The 11,974-nt window shown below is 38.2% G+C and overlaps 1 long non-coding RNA gene across 1 annotated transcript; it reads left to right on the top strand.

The window, feature by feature from the left end:
- The first annotated feature begins 7,532 nt into the window (after nt 1–7,532).
- On the top strand, nt 7,533–7,990 carry LOC120443522. Its single transcript, XR_005615476.1, has 3 exons — nt 7,533–7,548; nt 7,627–7,777; nt 7,861–7,990. It is a non-coding gene; the product is annotated as an uncharacterized LOC120443522 (long non-coding RNA).
- The last annotated feature ends 3,984 nt before the right edge of the window (nt 7,991–11,974 follow it).

The raw sequence follows: 11,974 nt of genomic DNA, 5'->3' as shown, positions 1-11,974 counted from the left end.
ATTTGTCTTTTGTTATCAGCTCCTCAGAAAACAGAGCCCAATACATCTGTCCAGTCACTCAACAATGCACTCGTTAATCAGGAACAAGCTACTGGAAAATATTTCAGATTTCAAATAATAACAAAGGAGATTGAAAAAGTGTTGTATTTTGCCTGGAGAAAGATAAATCTGTTATGTAACAGAAATCTATTTAAATGTCAAAATCATTTCACATCATTTACAGCTGACATTAACAGGTGTTAAAGGGGCTCGTAACATTTACATGAAGCCTAATGTTTTTTTCCACACTGCCCTTTCGGAGAGCCAAAGTTCCAGACTACCTGAATTTGTAGATGGATGACTGAGGCTACATCATAAAAACCCGCCCATAAGAGAGGGAGACAGATGCAGAGAAAGAAACAGCCAGAAGACAAAATCCATGAGAGAAATAGGGAAGGTTTTATGGACAGTGGCTCATTTTGACAGAGACACATTGAACAGTCCCCTCTGCACACCTCACCGAAAAGCCCAGAGTTTCAACACCATAACTCTTAACTGACAAACTGCCTGTTTCTCCAGTTGCATGGACAGCCCTGCGTCAGAGTGAGAAAAGTAGTGAATCAGGAAAAGTAAAAGAGATATAGGCAAATGAGACAAACCAGTTCTTCTACCAGGCAGCTCCACATTTTGCGCAGCTACAGTACTGATTTTCACCAGGCAAATTGTCATTTTGGAATTTTTATCTACACCAAGGAAGTTGGGTTTTTGGTAACGCTTCTGTGTGCATGGGTGTGTCATTCTGTCTGCACACATGATAGCTTAAAAAGCTTTACATGTATTCTGATAAAACTTTGTGTGGTCATTTTAATTTTTCATTAAAATTTGGTTTAGATCCAACAAATAGACTCAAGGACAGCTTTTACAACAGGGCAATAGCCCTGATCAATGCAAATAGCTGACCTGACTGGCTACCTACCTGGACTTTGTTGGGGGGGGTTAACAACGGTAAAAACAGTAATAATAATAATATTTATATTTATAACAAGGTGCAATAATAATTAATGTGCAATAATAACAGTGTGCAATACAAATACACTTATTCTTTTTTATTACTAAGTTATTATACTGTGTTGTGTTGGTTGTGTTGTTTGTGTTGCGTTGTGTCGTATCGTATCGTGTCGTGTTACATGTAGTGCCGACGTAGGACAGTTTTCCAATTTCATTGTACTATTGTACTATGTATGACTGTGCAATGACAATAAAGAGTTATCTTATCTCATCTTATCTTATCTATCTTATGGTCTTTGTGTTCAACTGAATGATTTATTGTTCAAAAAATGGCTATGATTCTGAAGTGTTGTGTGTATAGTCAACATATAGAAGTACTGTACAAATACTTACATTTGACCGTTGATCTCTCCTTTAGAGACAATACAATGCTCTGAAAGCAAAGTAATAATAATGTCATTGCATTGCCATCATTTCTTATTGAAATGTTCATTTGCATGTGTATACATGCTGATCTGTATTGTGTAATTGTTTGCCATGTAGGCTTGGACTTCATCACTCCACATGACATTCACACACTAGAAATAGATGCTCATGAGATTTTCTGGGTAGAAAAACAAAAGGTAAAAAAAACAACAACTCTACAAGGGCTTCAACATCAGCAATATGAAATAGCAGCAATGTGCCATAATTAAAATGCTATCTAAAAAGACTAATTAGAAGGCAACAGTAAATAACCACTTGTTGTACTAAGGTATGCAGAAGAGCATCTCCTAACAAGCAATATGTCAAACCTCAAGGCAGATGGGCTACAGCAGCAGAAGATCACAGATCTTTCTTTATGTTATCCCAAATTTAAACAGTGAGTAGTTTTATTGTAGTCATGCCCCATCGTTTATATCAAATTTAAAGGTGGCCCACCAATGTTGACTAATGTTCCATTATTAGCCTTTGTGTGTCTGTGAAGGGTCTCAGTCGTAGTCTAAGGAGTTTGGAAAGAAAAGCGTCTGGACTTCTGTAAGTTTTCTTGAAGACGTTTCACCTCTCATCCAAGAAGCTTCTTCAGTTCTAAGCGCAATTGGTGGAGAGTCCCAGGTTTTAAGCCGTATCGGAGTGTCCCAACACTTTTCTTTCCAAGCTCCTTAGATTAGACTTTGTACTTTTGCACCTCATGAGGAAAGTTGAATGATGCAGTAGACCACCCATCAGGAGGGAAACGGGCAGTACATGAGAGAAAAAGGAAAACCAAAGCAGAATACAGCACTATAGCAGGTAATATTTATGTTCAAGTCTTCTTCTTTTTAATCATTTGCCATTTCATTAAACTACAGTAGGTTCAATTGACCCTAATATAATGCCAATCCAAAAATTATAGCAGAAAAAATGCTAAATTACACTTACAGTGGGCAGAACTTCTTAAAGTATGGTCAAGCATCCCAATAAATCTGCAGTAGAAAAGTGTGGACTTGTTTTCTAGCAGAAAAGGCAGAAATTGATTACTTTCCCAAAGCAGAGTAGATAAGTTCTCAGCTGGCAACTTTACTGAGAAATCTGCAGAGCACTTTCTCTTCCCCTCTCTCCATCTCTCTCTCCAAACAATCCAATAATTCACTGATAGAGTACTTTACCTTGATGCCTTCTGGCTGGAATAAATAGAAAAACAAAAAAAGTACAGTGCAGGAATGATCCAATATTCAGGAGATTTAACGGCTCAGTGCCCAGCTGTGCAAATACTTCTCTTTTTTACTGTAAGGCCAACCAGCACATCTTGTTTAATTTAGCAGACATTCTAGCTGTGACCATCTAAACCAAAATTCTGACTTATAATGGTCTAACCATAAGAGCAAGCTGTTTCTCTGCAGTGGATTTGACCAAGTTTAAAGACACACAGTACAAAATGTTACATTGGGAACACGGGGCTGTTCATTTGTTGTCTAAAAGAGCCATTTCTGGTTAGTATCTATCTTAGCAATGAGGCAGGGAGAATGTTACATTTGCAAAAGTTCACCAACTGCATCAATCACAGAAAAAGGCTCTAATAATTTGGATGTACTTTTATTCTTCCGAGAAGATCTTCAAGAACAAAAACATGAAATCAATTAAAGCAATTACAAAAAAATTATTTCAGACATTTTGAAATACTACCACAGTGAAATACTGCAACAATTGTCTAAAAACATTGTACTGTTAAGGTTCTAAAGTTCTGTAAATTTCTAGATTTATGTATCTATCAGACTCGGTCTTGAAGGACGTCCATGCAGGAATTGACTAACAGTGAAGTAGCAGAGACCTCTGAGAGTCAATTATAATCAATGACTTCAAGAAATGAAGGGTAAAATAACTGCTGGTGATGCAAGTTAAGCCTTTCTCAAAGGCTTAACCAGTTGAACTGACTCCAAATAAGAGTGACGGACTATACAGTTTTACTAAAAGGCACACTGGAGTCTGCAGTAACTGATTCGTTTCTGGAGCCAGCCTCAAGTGGCTACTGAAGAAACTACTCATTATTCAGCCCTGGAGGTATTCACTTAAGTTATATACCAATACCCAGCTTATTAACCTCCTCCGTTAAAGGTGTGTTGATGTTAATTCACCTAAAAAACCAAACAAAAAAACCCCACCTTTTTATTTTCAGACTGTGACTTTGCTTTTATAGCAAATATGTCATATATTGTAAAAAGTGTTTGAATCGTTATTAGCAACATGAATATATCTGTACTATTTGGTCAGCAAATGAGTTTAACCTTCTAACATCTAACAGTTTCCCAGTAATCTGTTTCGGCTCATTTCCACTATTTCATCTGCAATTCATCTGTTTAGTATTTTAGGTATTAAGTCAAAATTAACTTTATGTAGCCTAGTGCAACACATTCTCTTCAACTTAGTACTGTACTTTCATTAGGTGTTAGTGTGGCCAACATCACTGTTGTTTTCCTTACGGAGAGCTGATTACTTACTCTGGTCAGCCTTAGTCTATTCTTCCATTTGCTCTGGGAGGTGGAGAAACAGTCTTCATGTTTGTGGACCCATGTAAATTTAATGAGTCTGGTGTCATCAGGTCCTGATCCATGCACCAATGTTTTGCTCCTTATTCACCTATGGAGAAAAGTAAGGACAAGAACTCCAACACTTTCCCAACACTATGATGCAAGAAGATTTGTTGCCACATCCATTATTCATCTGTTATCTTCAAGCTAGCTTTTATCCTTGTCTGTGTACCCATGACAAGCTTCATGAAGTACATGGAGGAACAAGCTAGTACACTTTATTTGAAGTTGTGTGTTACCGGACATAGCAATTCAAGTTGGAAAATAATGAACAACAATGTAGCTAATGAATGTAAAATAAACCTTGAGAAAAAACTATTTAGATAAAAATGTGTGGTTATATTTGAAGCATGTCTTCCATCTCTGCAAACTCAACATGGAACCATAAGTTCCAGGTGTCGCAGTGGACTCATTTGTCAGTAGCATCATCTGCTGGGCCAAATGGGATCACTTTCTGGCAGATGGTATGGGGGCTCCCAGCTTGTAGAGCCAGAGGTGACTTCATCCTCCATTTTTCAGTGTTACCTACACATCTTTGATAATTCATTTTCTGTGGTGCAAACTTTAGTTTAGGGGAACTTGTTCTCTTTTATGGTAGTACATAAGGGATCTGATGTTTGGATTCAATAACAAATTCCCAAAAGGCTTATATTGTAAGGAAAGGACCCTATAATAGTTGGGAGAGAGGACCAATAAGCTAATGATCTTCAAGGAGCAAGAAGTGCAGATCAAATTCTCCTCAACAAAAAGCAGTCTATGGAAAAGTCAGGCTCAGTGACCGGCAGCCTTAAGCTTACTGGCTGGGTGTTTAGGGGGAAGAGAAAACAGAAAATGACTGAAAATAGATGGCTGGGATTCCTCTCATATTATGATTTTTGTGTCCTGTAGTCTGTGTCTATGGAGGATCACTAAGGGATCATTAAGGGTCATCTGATCCTACAAGCTATATCACAAAGGAAAGTTTTAAACTTTATCTTAAAAGTAGAGCAGGTGGAGATGCCTTCCTCCCCCAAGTGAGTGGCAGGCAGTCAACATGCAAAGAAAAGCTTTGGAATGTTCTTCAAGACATCTGGAAAGCTTGTCAGTTCAGGCTATGTTCAGGCCGAATATGGACATTTAAGCATGATAGACTTACATACTCTGTGTTTCCCTTATGTAGAAGTTCTATGTATGTGTGTGTTTCAATAAATTGCTTCTGAAAAATATGAGAAATAAGGTCTAAGTCATGGTTTTTTGCACAGTAGTGCAATTCTTAAAGCAAAAGGAGATAAAAGAAAACATTTGAAAAGAACTTGTCACTGTGCATAGCTGCCATGACTACTCATTCCACTGAGGCAGGAGATCAAGAACTGTTTGTGTAGGGAAAATCCCAGGCTTAGTTGAGTATAGAGGCTGAAAACTTTGTCAGGTTTGAGATTCACTTAAAAGTCAAATGAAATAGAACTTTTTTTTTTTAATTTTTCATTTACTTTTTTCTTTATGAGTCAAAATGTCATGTCAAAATTCCAAAGTTTTTGTTACATGAATTTATTATAAAACATATTATTACATTTAATAGAACATTGTAAAATACACATCCATGCACATACACAGACAGACACAGACACATGCACAAAGACAAATATATATGATTGCACACATTAAGGGACCTTGCAGGCAGTAGCTGAGTAAAGCTAAGTCAAAGTGACAACTTCTTCTTTCTGAGTCACAATAAATGTACTAATAACTGCACTCTCAGTCTTGCTGTCTCTTTCTCTGACCTCTCTGCTATTCAGAGAAAACAAACTAATATTTATGGTCTCATTCTCATTTCACACCCACCCCTCACCCACCACCCATTCTCCACCACATGCGCTAACATTCGTCAGTCCCTCTTTGTTTATGTTATAATACTTTGCTTTATTCTTTGGGTTTATTTCTCAGTTGCCATGATTTCAAAGAAGATTTTTGATGTAATTTTGCCACACAACCAACATGCCCCTCTGGGTGACAATGTAGGTCAGGTCAATAGTCCATTACTTTGTTCCAGACCGGAAAATCAAACTACTGAATATTACAAACTAAAGCACAAACCCTTTGTTGAGAGATTCATTGACGTTAAGGCAGGGGTCGGCAACCCGCGGCTCCGGAGCCGCATGCGGCTCTTTAGTCCTTATACTGCGGCTCCGCGTGGTTTGGGCAAATAAATTAGAAGTATTTAGCTGAAGTGTATTTTATTTATGTTAGTTCTTTTTAACTCGTAGTTCTAAATTGGAAGATTGTTGTGCTTTTGAAATATAAAAATAAAATTATATTCTATTATTTTTTCATTGCTCAAAATAAGAGTCACACTCGCGGAAGCCGGTATACCCCCCGAAACGCCGTGCATTTATCGAGACTTTCAACCCCAGATATGCCAATTACGGATCTTCGGATCCACATTATGTCAGCAGCTGTTCTCCACCGTGAACTATGTTAAAGACAAACACTGTGAGTAAACTGACTTCGTATATCCCCGATTTGTGGACTCTGTGTGCAGAGGTTCAGGAGCAGAAGTCCCATTGTAAACAAATCACGGCAGACCCGACGATGTTTCCATGAACACGCTTTTGAGCATCTCTTTATTGAGCACTTTTCACACACTGTTGCTGTACGCATACAGCCGGCTGTAGCTTTTCAGCTCACAGCCCGACATACACCACCAACAACACAACAGCACAGATAGCGCAGGCGCGTAAAGGCGGCGAGGTGTGATTGTGGGTGTCGCTCAGGTGCGTCCACTCCCCTGCAGCGGCGCTGCAAACCACGCCCGCCGCGCGATTAACCAGGTAAAATACATATTTAGGCAGAATTTTGCAAATATCTATTTTTCATTTTCAGCAGCATAGTGCTTTTTTCCAATTATTTTTTAAGAGTCAGGTCAAGGCTCCAACAGCCCAAAGGCGATATAAGGGAGGCGGCTGACAACAGTTTTTGTTTGCTACATGGATCATTTTAGTTCAGCTGGGTGTCTTTCCTTTTGTTCTATTTCTTTAAGAGTTCAAAATGTGTTAATTACGTAAATAAAATGTAATTTTCTCTGTAGCACTTCATGGATTTCATAAGCAACACACCTTAGTTGTTCACACAAAGCACAAAGATAAAAAACAATATATACAGTGTTATCTTCATTTTAGATGTCAAAAAGTATTTGCGGCTCCCAGAGTTTTCTTTTGCGTGGAAACCGGGTCCAAGTGGCTCTTTGGGTGTAAAAGGTTGCAGACCCCTGCGTTAAGGCATCCCACCAACCACCTAAGTCCAAAACCCTTACTATGAGTGCCAACATATTCCCCCACATTTATCTCATACTTTTAAAAAAAGACTAAATTCTTAACCCTACACTAAATCTAAGGAGTGTGTGGGATGCCCCGGTGGCCACATCCCAGGCTGGGCCATCACCATCACACCTGCATCCCATTCCAGGTGATTGCCAGGAGGACTATTTAACCCTGCGCTGACGGATGCTCCATGCCAGTCCATTAGTCACCCCTCAGTGGTAACTAGGCTCCCCGCTAAGCTTTGTATATATCTAAGTGCTACATGAATTGTGTTAATTCTGCGTCCTTGTGTCCAGGTTACTATCCAGCGTTTTGTGTCTGCCACCTGCCTATCCTCCTGCCTGCTCGGATCTCCAAGTGCACCATCTGTCCTCATCCCTTCCTCCTCGGATTGGCTTCCCACGGACACGCTTCCCCCCTTCCGAGCCCCACGGTCCGGCTGTGATCGTAAGCCTAATTACTATAGCCCTTTTTAGTTGTGTCCCTCAATCTCCCTGCTCACTAGTAATTTTCTCCCCTTTCTGTTGCAGCCTCCCACGGTCCCGATTACGGCTTCCCTGTGTAATTTGTCTTCCCGGTTCCCTTCAGTTCTGCGATTTTGCTTCCTTGCTTATTCCGGGTCACCTTTTGTTAAAACAATAAAATCTGTACTTGCTCGCATTAAGCGTATTGAGTCTGCTTTTTGATCCCGCTTGTGTGCACAAACTGTGGTTCATGACAGGAGATGTGTTCTCTGGAGTGACAAATCACACTTTTCCATCTGGCAATATGATGGATGAGTCTGGGTTTGGTGGTTTCCAGGAGAACTGTACTTGTCTGACTGCAATGTGCCAAGTGTAACGTTTGGTGGAGGGGGGATTATGGTGTGGGTTATTTTTCAGGAGTTGGACCCTTAATTCCAACGAAAGGAACTCTTAATGCTTCAGCACACTAAGACATTTTGGACAATTTCATGCTCTCAATTGGGAGCATGAAACAATTTGGGGATGGCTCCTCCTGTTAAAACATGACTGCACACCAGTGCACAAAGCAAGGTCCATAAAGACAGGGATGAGGGAATCTGGTGTGGAAGAACTTGACTGACCTGCAGAGACCTGACCTCAATCCAGCAGAAAACCTTTTGTATGAATTAGTGTGGAAATTGCGAGCCAGGTCTTCTTGGCCAACATCAGTGTCTGACCTCACAAATGTGTTTATAGAAGAATGCTCAAAAATTCCCATAAACACACTCCTAAACCTTGTGGAAAGCCTTCCCAGAAAAGTAAAAGCTGTTCATAGCTGCAAAGGGTAGGTCAACATCATATTCAAGCCTATGGAATACAAATGGGATGTCACTCAATTTCATAGGTGTGTGAAGGCTGATGAGCAAATACTTTTGGCAATACAATAAATCTGGCCCGTTCTTGCAGGGTCCCTATACAACCTGAGAGTTTGGAGTGCATTGTTGGCAGAAAGTCAGCCTCATTCGTGGTGGGAGCTGGCATCTACCAAGGTTGCACTGTCATCTCATACTGGAGCAGTTTACACAGAGGTCTGGGCATCCCTGTTTAGACGTTTGCTCTGGAACTTTGACCTGGATATCAGTTAAAATAATTTATTAAAATATATAGAAAAAAGCACTGAACAAATGAATGGGCTTATTTGGCTTGTAATCTTAAGTGTCTCAGTGGTTAGTAAGGGTAAAAAATATGTATGTAAGTGCCAGTCCAATCAATTTCAGTAGTTCCGATTGCAGACTGCAAAGTGAAGCCCATGTAGTGGTGTGTTAAACCCACACTCTGGCCAACAGGGGGTTCCTGTGGCTGCCAAAAAAATAGACTTCAAATAGAAGTCAATTTGAAGAAATCTGGAGTGTGTAGAGTATAAAAAGATTTCACTCACATGATTAAAAAAAAAAAAAACACGATAAAAGCAATATGGATGAAAGCTTGTTACATTCAAATAATGAAAAAGCAGCAGAAAATTACCAGAAACAAATAAACTTAGAGTGAATATAACTGAAAAAGAATGGGATTACATGTACTATTATAGCTAAGGGTACGTGTTAAACTCAACTCAGCCCATTACTTGTTATGAATATTTTATTAAGCCAACAAAAAAAAAAAAATAGGGATGGATGTATTGAGCATTTGTTTCCAATTATAATAGGAGCAGATGAGACAAGAGAGAGATGAACTACAAAACTATAATAAGATATATTACAAAAATGGACTTGAAAAGAAGGGCTTGGATTTTTAGTCACTCTCCTTCAGTTAGATAGCATTAATAGCCATTCAAATGTTAAAAACCTCTTTCAGACCCAAACATGGAAGACTTTCCTAAACAACTCTAGCTGTTACACAGCAGTAGGATCCATGCTGTCTCCAATGTGTAAAGGGGCTGCTGGGTAAATTATTTACATCTTTTGATGTGTCACTGAGATCTTAGAGTCGTCATATTAATCTAAAACCTTTTCTAGCAAATGAGTGAGTCCCTGATAACATATTCACCGATTCCACAGTGAGAACAAAGCTATCATACTCAAGAGGAGTCACCATCAGAGCTGTCTACATGTTTTAAGTTATGGTCCAAATAGTCTTTCTTGTGAAATGATAAGAGAATTGCAAGATTTGCTCCAAGTTTTACAGGCAGTTTTGTTTTGTTTTTTTGCTTAAATGCAGTAATATCTGTAGCAATGGCAGCATTTCAAACAATGTACAATTGTCTACATTGATAAAGCTGAGGGAGTGTGTCTGATTGCAGGTCTATATGCAGATCTCTATGACGTGTGTCTAAACTATACTACATTTGCACATTTTGCATCTTGCACATGTCTTTGTCATGTCTCGTCTATAATATCCTGACAATAACTCAACCTGGTATTCAATACCACTGCACAATCCACTTTGTATTGTCTCTGTCCTGTCTTTGTTTACCGTACAGTTAGTATTGTATAATTATCATCATAGTATTGTATAGTATTATATAGTTAGTAATTAGTACCTTTTATCCCTTAATTTTACTGAAATTTAGCACGTTATTTATTTGTAATTTCAAGTTTTATATCTCTTTGAGATATATCTTTTACATACCAGTATCAGAATAACAAATACTCCCTTAATAATATGACCAAGATGAACTAACTTTATCCCATATTTCAGAATATCTCTAACAGTGAAAGTAGAATTCATTTATTTACTTAATACAGGACAGTTACAAAACTTTTTTATGAAATTTGACACTAATGATACACTAGCATTATCTAATTTAACTAAAATGCAAATAAAGAAATATATTGGAGATTACTTAATTAGTTAATTTAGGTGGCTTTGGCTCAGGAGGTAGAGCAGGTCAGCCATTAATTGCAATGTTGGTGGTTCTTCTATAGTCTGCATCTAAGAGAATCCTTGGACAATATAACTGACTCCCGAAGACTGCCCCGGATGTGTCTGTAAGTGCATAATGAAGAAAACAATGTATATATAGAATAAGTACAATGCGAATACAGTAGGTGAGCAAAATACAACTTTAATAGTGTAATTAAATGGTCTCTACTCACCTTTTCAAAAATTCTGTGATATAACTAATTTTTTGGTGAAACACTTGTTGGTAAAAAAAAAAAAAAAAAAAAGTACTCATAACTGTAACACCGATTATTTTATAATTGTCAAGTGTTTTTTTTGTTTGTTTTTTTCACAGGAAAGATTGATAAATTAACCAAAATCACATCACATATATCTCATTCTGAACAACTTTGACTTCAGATGATCGGGGTCATTAAATTCTGGAGGGTTAAACTTCTTTATTTTTATGTCCCCATTAGAGGCATTTTTTAGGGTCAAAGCTTGCTTTTAGCATTACAGTTACAATTATAGTTCAAGTTAGGCTTAGCACTTATTTCCACCCCTGTGTGGGTATGTGTGCCCCATCTCATACACACAGAGTGGCGCAGGCAGCAGTCGCTCTACTGCAATATAAGAACCACTCATCCAAATGTCAGATGGCATACCATACTTACTTACCTACAAACTATAAGTAACAAACTACTGTTTGAAGCTAATCAAACAAAATGATTGTAATGAGAGCCAAAGAACAAATGGACAGAGGGATGGTCAAAGAGATACCCGAATCACTAGGAAGATGAAAATTCAATTCAATTCAATTCAATTCAATTTTATTTATATAGCACCAAATCACAACAACAGTCGCCTCAAGGCGCTTTATATTGCACAGTAGATTGTATAATAATAGAAAGAAAAGATTCTTATGATTAAAAAATGGCAGTGTATTTTACATAAAATCACATCCAAATTTGCATTTGAATATTTAACTGGAAAATTATTTGTTGACATTCAGTTTCTCCTGTTCACTGGTTCCCATGTGTTTTACACAGTGCACCGGTCAGTGAAACCTGAGTGGCTATCTTATGTGTATATAAACAGGAGTTCAACTGTGGACTCAGTTGCAGTGCAGATGGTTGCTAAGCTACAATTTACTATATACAGTTTGACTGTCATAACCCATTGTAACACAGACTCAGGCTGCTGTCATAATAGAAAATAAACCCATATTTTTTCTGCCATATTGTAAAAAGAGTGTTGTATCAAAACATAAACAAAACCTGCAGGTGGGTGCAACTACTCAAGCAGCACATAGAGCAGGGTG

The sequence above is a fragment of the Oreochromis aureus genome, linkage group 2, assembly GCF_013358895.1.
Source record: "Oreochromis aureus strain Israel breed Guangdong linkage group 2, ZZ_aureus, whole genome shotgun sequence".
NCBI classification, from domain to species: Eukaryota; Metazoa; Chordata; class Actinopteri; order Cichliformes; family Cichlidae; genus Oreochromis; species Oreochromis aureus.
This window is presented reverse-complemented; position numbering and strand designations above follow the sequence as displayed.